The sequence below is a fragment of the Heptranchias perlo genome, chromosome 20 (genome assembly GCF_035084215.1).
Source record: "Heptranchias perlo isolate sHepPer1 chromosome 20, sHepPer1.hap1, whole genome shotgun sequence".
NCBI classification, from domain to species: domain Eukaryota; kingdom Metazoa; phylum Chordata; class Chondrichthyes; order Hexanchiformes; family Hexanchidae; genus Heptranchias; species Heptranchias perlo.
Genome location: NC_090344.1, coordinates 11,548,660 through 11,556,853, shown reverse-complemented (window position 1 = coordinate 11,556,853; position 8,194 = coordinate 11,548,660). Strand labels below are relative to the sequence as shown.

Sequence of the window (8,194 nt, the reverse complement as noted above, 5' to 3'; positions counted from 1 at the left end):
TCTGTGCACTTACATATATGGCACTGATAGCATGATCTTGGAAAACCACGCATTGAACCTGGCACTGCCTTTGTTGGCTGCAAGTATCCAAAGCGATGGGGGCAGATCACATTGACAGAGGATTTAAAGAAGCTGAAGACCTCTGCTTGAAATTCTGATGTTGTTTGGCTGGTGCTTCGAGTTCCGCGTTCTGTGGTGAGGATGTATTCACTGAAGCCGAGAGACAAGGCGTTCCAAGTTGGGTCGTGCATCGCATCTGTACACAATAATGTGACTCACTCCATTCATGAAACATTTCTGATTGCCGTAATTATTTGTCTCCCAGAATAACTCATGAAGCTTCTTTTCATATTGGTAATATCAACATTGGTCACAGCCAGCTACTGAGCTCCATTACATTGTGCGTGCAAGAGTGGTCAACAGATGTGGGGGTGTAGCTCAGTGGTAGAGCATTTGACTGCAGATCAAGAGGTCTCTGGTTCGAATCCAGGCGCCCCCTTGCACATTCTAAGTGCTTCTTTTTGGGGACTCAGAAAATCAGCAATCTGTCGCTGTCGTTGTTTCGATTGAGTTTGCCGCACAGGTCCAGGCCTTTTGACCCAACGGGTCTGTGCCAGTCTTCATGCTTCACACAAGACATCTCCCTCCCGACTTCATTTGCCCCCATCCGCACACTCTTCCATTCCTTTCGCCCCGTGTGTTTATCTCGTTTGCCATTTCATGTATCGATGTTATTTGCCTCAACTGCTCCTTAAGGTAGCGAATTCCACATTCTTGCAACTCTTTGGTGAAGAAGTTTCCCATGAATTCTCTATTGGATTTATTAGTGACTATCTTATAACCGATAGTTTTAGAGTCCCCTACGAGTGGAAACATTTTCTCTCCGTCGACCCAATCAAATCCTTTCATTATCCAAAGACCTCCATCATGTCAGCCATCAGCCTGTTAAATCTATCCTGACAGGTATTATCTTTCAGTTCTGGCATCATCATTATTTTCACCTTCGCCAATTCCTCGATATCCTTTTTATAATAGGGAGACCAGAAGTGTTCACTGTGCTCCAAGTGTGGTTTAACCAAGGATCTCGGACTACAGGTACACAAATCACTAAAAGTGGCGACGACATAAATAAAAACAAGCCAAGCACTGGGGTTCATTTCCAGGGAGACAGAATTGAAAAGCGGAGAAGTTATGTTAAGCATGTATAGTCTCCCTGATAAATACTGAGGCAAAGTAACTATTCAATATTCCAGCCATTTCACTGTTATTACCTCTGAGCTTATATTGTGTATCGCTTGTTGGCCCTTTCCCTATCCTGATGTTATTGACGTTGCAGTGGAATAATTGACTATTTCTTGATAATTTAATCTTGTATTTCCTTTCTGCTTTCCTGATTGCTTTTTGACATCCTTCCTAACATCTTCATTTCCCCTTTATCATCCTTTCCTTTATTGTCCATGTGATTCGAAGATGCCTTTGTTTAATTTCAATTTTACCCTTATCTCTTTATTCATCCACAATGTTTCATTATTGACTATTTGTTGTTTTCTTTAGAGGAATATAGTTCTCTTCAACTCTATTGATCACCGTTTCAAATATTTCCCAAAACCTGTTCTCCATCTGTGTCAAGATTTTTTCCAAGTTCACCTTCCGAGGTTCCAATCTCACCCCATCAAAAATAATTTGTTTCCAATCTATTAATTTGGTCTTTGTCTTACTTATGTCTTTCTCAATCTTTTACGGTGGAGGGATTGAGGTAGGGTGTTAGTTTGTGAGTGACTGAGGGAGGGATGGAGGGAGTGAGGGAAGGATGGAATGAGGGATGGATAGAGTGAGTGAATTAGCGTGTTCGTGATTGTGCGAGTGACTGAATGAGTGAGAGCGAGAGGGAGGTATGGAGAGCAGACAGGAGTGATAAAATTACAAAACAGAGACAGGCAGACAAGAGAGGAATCACTGCTGGATCTAGTAATGGGAAATGAAACGGAGGAGATAGAAGTAAGTGTAGGCGAATATCGAGGCACTAGTGATAAGGTTTAAAATAATAATTGAGAAAGACGGCCACACGCCTATTGCCAGCACTCTCTGCGAGCATCCGCGGGTCAAATAGAAGCTTTCAGCATTTTCCACTTTTATTTCCTGGCGACGTCACACTTTCGACACTCACAGCTTCTTATTTCATGGCCAGGATGCAATTTACACACTTTCCCTTTCGTTAAGTCCCACTTCTGTTCCGTAACCTGTAAATGAATCTATTGACTTAACAAATATTACAGTCACTTCACACACTATCTCCTCCTGTCCGCTCTTGCAAATGCCTGCTGGATGTTTATTTATTACATTGATTCGATATTCTGTACACTTGAATATATGGCACTGATAGCATGATCTTGTGAAACTGCACATTGAACCTGGTGTTTCTTGTGTTGACTGTAACGATGTAAAGAGCGGGGTCAGAGCAGAGTGAGAGAGCATTTGACTGCAGCTGGCGAAAAGTCTGGTTGAAATTCAGATTTCGTTTGTCTGGAGCTTCATGTTCCGTGTTCTCTGGTAAGGATGTGTTCACTGAAGCTTAGTGACAATGCTTTCCATATTGGGTTGTGCATCGCATCTGTACACAATAGTGTCACTCACTCTATTCATGAAACATTACTGATTGCCCGAGTGATTTGTCTCCCTGAATAACTGATAAAGCTTCTTTTCATGTTGGTTTTTCAACATTGATCACTGCCAAGTACTGAGCTCCGTTACCTTGTGTGTGTAAGAAGCGGGGCTGGTTGTGGGGGTGTAGTTCAGTGGCAGACCATTTGACTTCAGATTATGAGGTATTTGGTTCAAATCCAGGTACCCCTTTGCATTGTAATTGCTTATCGTGTGATGCGTAGGGTAAGTGTACCCTCCCTGAAGAAGCTGGATTTTTGCTTCTGTTCTGTTACGTTATGCCGACAGCAGTTGAGAAGTCCACTCATCTCGATTGTTCCATCCTGATGTTTCCGCTCCACATGAGCCTCCTCCCTCCCTACTTCATCTCACACGATCACCCTGCCCTTTACTTCATCTGCTTATCTTGCTTCCCCTTTAAAGCATCTATGCCATTCGCCTGAACTATTCGTTTTGTTGGGAGTTTCACATTCTTACCAAACTTTCAGTAAAGATGTTTCTCTTCAATTCCGATTGGATTTATTCGTGATTAGCTCATATTTATGACCTCTCGTTTTGGTCTCCCTCTCAAATGGAAACATTCTGACGACGTCTACCCTACCAAACCCTTTAATTATCTTAAAGATCTCTATCAGGTCATCCCCCAGTCTTCTCTTTTCGAGAGAAAAGAGCTCAACCTGTTGAGCCTTTCCTGATAAGTGTTTCCTGATAAGTCCGAGTTCTATTATCATCCTTGTGAATCTTTTTTGCTGCTTTGCCAATTCCTCTCTAATATTCTTATAATCTGGAGACCAGAACTTTTCACACTACTTCAAGTGTGGTCCAACCACGGTTCTATTCCTGCTTATCATCTAGTTTTCAATTGTATCCCTTAGTGGTCTCAGCCCGGATCCCTGTGGAATACCACTTCTCATCTATTGTCAGTCTGAATAACGACCCTTACCCTTACTCGCTGTTTTCTGTTTTGTAGCCAGCTTGCTATCCATTCTGATACTTGTGCACTGACTCCACATCCTCAGACCTTAGATATGAGTTGAAAATGCTGAACCTTATCGAAGGCTTTTTGAAAATCCAAATTTATTACGACTGCTGCATCAGCCATGTCTATTTTTTCTGTTACTTCTTCAAAGAATTCAATAAGATTGCTCAAGCATGACCTTCCTTTCTGAAATCCGTGCTGTCTATTATTTATTATAATTTAGTTTTCTAGATTTTTTTTCTGTTGCATCATAGAGTAATCATTCCATTATCTACACTAACACCGATTATAAACTCACTGTTTTGTTGCTCTCTGGGCTTGTTCTATCTCCCTTGTTTTATTTTAGGAATAGGATTGCTGTCCATCAGACCTCTAACAATATTCCCTTTTCTCATGAATGTTTACACATATGAAAGAATATCTCTGCTATCTCTTCCCTAATGTCTATTAACATGCGCGGCTGCAATCGATCCTGACTGGGGGTCCTTTCCTCTCTAAGTTTGATTAGTTTATCAATTATCTTTTATGTTTTGTAGTGTAATTGCAGTTAAGGAGGAGGAGTGTGAAACATTGGATGGAATAAACATGTTGAGAGAAGAAGTATTAAGGAGATTAGCATCTTTGAATGTAGATAAATCCCCAGGGCCGGATGAAATGTATCCCAGGCTGTTAAAAGAAGCAAGGGAGGAAATAACGGAGACTCTGAACATCATCTTCCAATCCTCCCTGGATAAGGCGTGGTGCTGGAGAATTGGAGGACTGCTAGTGTCTTACCGTTATTTAAAAAGGGAGATAAGGATAGACCGAGTTATTATCGGCCAATCAGTTTTACCTCGGTGGTGGGCAAATTTTTGGAATCAATTCTGAGTGACACGTTAAACCATCACGTAGAAAGGAACGGGTTAATGAAGGACAGTCAAGATGGATTTATAAGGGAAGGTCGTGACTGACTGACTTGATTGAATTTTTTGAGGAGGTAACAAGGATTGTCAATGACGGCAGTGCATTTGATGTCGTCCACAAGGATTCTAGCAATGGTCGACGGGAGTTTTTATGACTGGAAGGCTATTTGCAGTCAGGTTCCGCATGGCTCACCATAAGGTCCCTTGCTTTTCCTGGTATTTCTTAATGATTTTAACTTAAATGTACGGGCATGATAAAGAAGTTTGCTGAGGATACAAAAATTGACGGTCAACTTTTGTATTCTCTGCAAACTTCTTTATCATGCCCCCTAAATTTAAGTTAAAATCATGAATATATAGTGAGGAGGAAACCTGTAGACTGCAGGAAGATATCAACGGACTGATCAGGTGGGCAGAAAATTGACAAATTGAATTCAATCCGGACAGGTGTGAGGTGATGCATTTGGGCAGGGCAAACAAGGCAATGGAATACAAAATAAATGGAATGATACTGAGAGGTAGAGGACGTGAGGGACCTTGGAGTGCATTTGCTTTCTTCGCCGAGGCATAGAATATAAGAGCAGGGACGTTATGCTCGAGCGGTATAAAACACTGGTTATATCACAGCTTAAGTACTGCATACAGTTCTGATCACCATATTACAGGAAACAATGTAATTGTACTGGAGAGGATACAAAGGAGAGTGGACGAATGAGTGAATGAGTGAGTGAATGAGTGAGTGAGTGATTGAGTGAGTGAGCGAATGAGTGCGTGAGTAAGTGAGTGAGTGAGTGATTGAGTGAGTGAATGGGTGAGTGAGTGAGTGAATAAGTGAGTGAGTGGATGAATGAGTGATTGCGAGAGGGAAGCAGGGAGAGAAGACAGGAGCGATGAAATGACAAAAGGGAGACAGGCAGACAAGAGAGGAATCACTGCTGGATCTCGTAATGGGAAGTGAAATGGAACAGATAAGAGAAGTAAACGTTGGGGAACATCTAGGCACGAGCGATCACAACATAATAAGGTTTATAAATATCATTGCGAAAGACGGTCACAGTTCCGTCGCCTGCACTTTCTGACTGCATTTGACGACCAAAAGTAGTTTATGGAGAATTTTCCACTTTTGTTTCCCGGAAATTACACACTTTGGACACTCACAGCCTCTTATTTCATGGCTAGGATGTAAATTCTGTAATTTACAAAGTTTTCCATTCATAAAGACCCATTTCTGTTCCGTAACCAGCAATTGGATGTATTGACTTAACATATAGAATCATTGAAAGGTTACAGCACAGAAGGAGACCATTCGGCCCATCGGGCGCGGGACGGCTCCCTGCAAGTGCAACCCAGTGACACTCCCCCATCCTATCCCCGTAGCCCTGCAATTTTTTCCCTTCAAGTACTTATCCAGTTCCCTTTTGAAGGCCATTATTGAATCTGCCTCCACGACCTCCTCGGGCAATGCATTCCAGATTCTAACAACTCAATGCGTAAAACAGTTTATCTCTATCTACTCTGCAAGAAACCTCATGGTTTTGAAGACCTCCATCAAATTTCGTCTCAACCTTCTCTGCTCTGAGGAGAACAACCTCAGCTTCTCCAGTCTATGCACGTAACTGAAGTCCCACATCCCTGAAATCATTCCAGTAAATATTTTCTGCACCCTCTCTAAGGCCTTCACATCCTTCCCAAAGCGTGGTGCCCAGAATTTGACACAATACTCCAGTTGAGGCCAAACCAGTGTTTTACAAAGGTGAAGCCCTGAGAGGGGGTGCAGAAAAAAATTACTAGCATAATTCCAGGAATGAGGGACTTTAGTTACATGGATCGACTGGAGAATTTGGGGTTGCTCTCCTTGGAACAGAGACGGTTTTGTCGAGTTTTGATAGAGGTATTCAAATCATGAAGGATCTCGACATGGCAGAAGGAGAGAAACTGTTCACATTGGCGGAAGGGTTAAGAACCAGAGGACATAGATTTAAAGTGATTGGCAAAATAACCAAAGGTGACATGAGGAAAAACTTTTTCACGCAGTGAGAGGTTCGGATTTGGAATGCACTGCCCGAGGATGTGATGGAGGCAGATTCAATCACGGCCTTGAAAGGGGAGCTGGATAAGTACTTGAAAGGAAAAAAAATGCAGGGCTTCGGGGAAAGGCAAGGGAGTGTTTCTAGCTGGATCGCTCTTGCAGAGAGCCAGCACGGACTCGATGGGCCAAATGGCCTCTTTCCGTGCTGTAACCTTTCGATGATTCAACTTTATGTGTTGGAGGCGATTCAAAGGGAACAGAGCGTGCCGTAAATCGACACACCTCTCAGTATCCTCGCAAGCAATGTAGTTTAAGAGCAATTAATCCTGAAACGTCTTACTTGATAACTCAAGTCGTACACTCGAAACCAATTTGGTAAAGGAAGACTAATATTGGGGACTGGAAATAGTTAGTGTACAACTTGATATTGCTGTACACTGGAATAGAAAACGAGATTGGATGGACAGAAGTGGTCTGAAAGGATGGCCGATCGGCTGTGGGACGCAATATACTTTTGCACTGGCTGCACAATTGAGCAAACAGCGGCTCGTTGGTCTAGGGGTATGATTCTTGCTTCGGGTGTTTCATTGAATAATATGCAAGAGGTCCCGGGTTCAAATCCCGGACGAGCCCTCCTGTGTTGCTCCTTTTAGTGAAAAGTCACCAATTGGCTTCTGACATCTTTTCAGTGTTGCTGTTGGTGGAACTGAATTCTTTCCAGACCATGTTTGAGCTCCAGTTGACTGAATGCCGAAGATTCATCGGCGCAACACACAGAAAGCAAATAAAATGTCTCAAGATGATGAGGAGATTGAAACTGAATTTGCATTTTTCCCAATTCAGGCGGATATTAGATGGCGGGATAGAAAGCCACATATCCAAGTTTGCCGATGACGCCAAGATGGGCAGCATTGTAAGCAGTGCAGATGAAAGCATAAAATTACAGAGATGCATTAATACAATGAATGACTGGGTAAAATTGTGTCAAATCGATATCTGTTTAGTCAAGTGTGAGGTCATCCACTTTGGACCTAGAAGGATAAATCAGAGTACTTTCTAAATGGTGAAAAGCTCGAAAAAGTGAATGTCCAAAAAGACTTCGGGGTCCATGTACATAAATCATTAAAATGTCATGGACAGGTAAAAAAAATAATCAAAAAGGTTAATGGAATGTTGGTCTTTATATCTAGACGACTAGAATACAAGGGGATAGGCATTATGATACAGTTATACAAAGCTCTGGTTAGACCACACCTGAAGTATTGTATTCAGTTCTGGGCAACGCACCTTCGGAAGGATATATTGGCTGTGGAGTGAGTGCAGCGTCGATTTACTAGAATGTTACCTGGACACCAAGGGTTAAATTAGGCGGAAAGTTTACACAAACTGGGGTTTACCTCGAATTTAGTCGATTAAGGGCTGATTTGATCGAACTTTTCAAAATATTAAGGGGAACTGATGGAGTAGATCGAGAAAAACTATTTCCGCCGGCTGGGATGTCGAGGACTTGGGGACATCGCCTCAACATTAGGGTCAGGACTTTCAGGAGTGAAGTTGGGAAACACTTCTCCAAAGCAAAGGGAGGTAGAAGTTTGGAACTCTCTTCCGCAAACGGCAGTTGAT

The 8,194-nt window shown here is 42.3% G+C and overlaps 2 non-coding genes across 2 annotated transcripts; both read left to right on the top strand.

Annotated features, from left to right (window-relative positions):
• Positions 1 to 427: 427 nt before the first annotated feature.
• trnac-gca (transfer RNA cysteine (anticodon GCA)) lies at positions 428 to 499 on the top strand. Its single transcript has one exon. It is a non-coding gene; the product is annotated as a tRNA-Cys (tRNA).
• A 6,616-nt stretch (positions 500 to 7,115) lies between these two features.
• Positions 7,116 to 7,204, top strand: trnap-cgg (transfer RNA proline (anticodon CGG)). Its single transcript is given in 2 exon segments — positions 7,116 to 7,151; positions 7,169 to 7,204. It is a non-coding gene; the product is annotated as a tRNA-Pro (tRNA).
• The last annotated feature ends 990 nt before the right edge of the window (positions 7,205 to 8,194 follow it).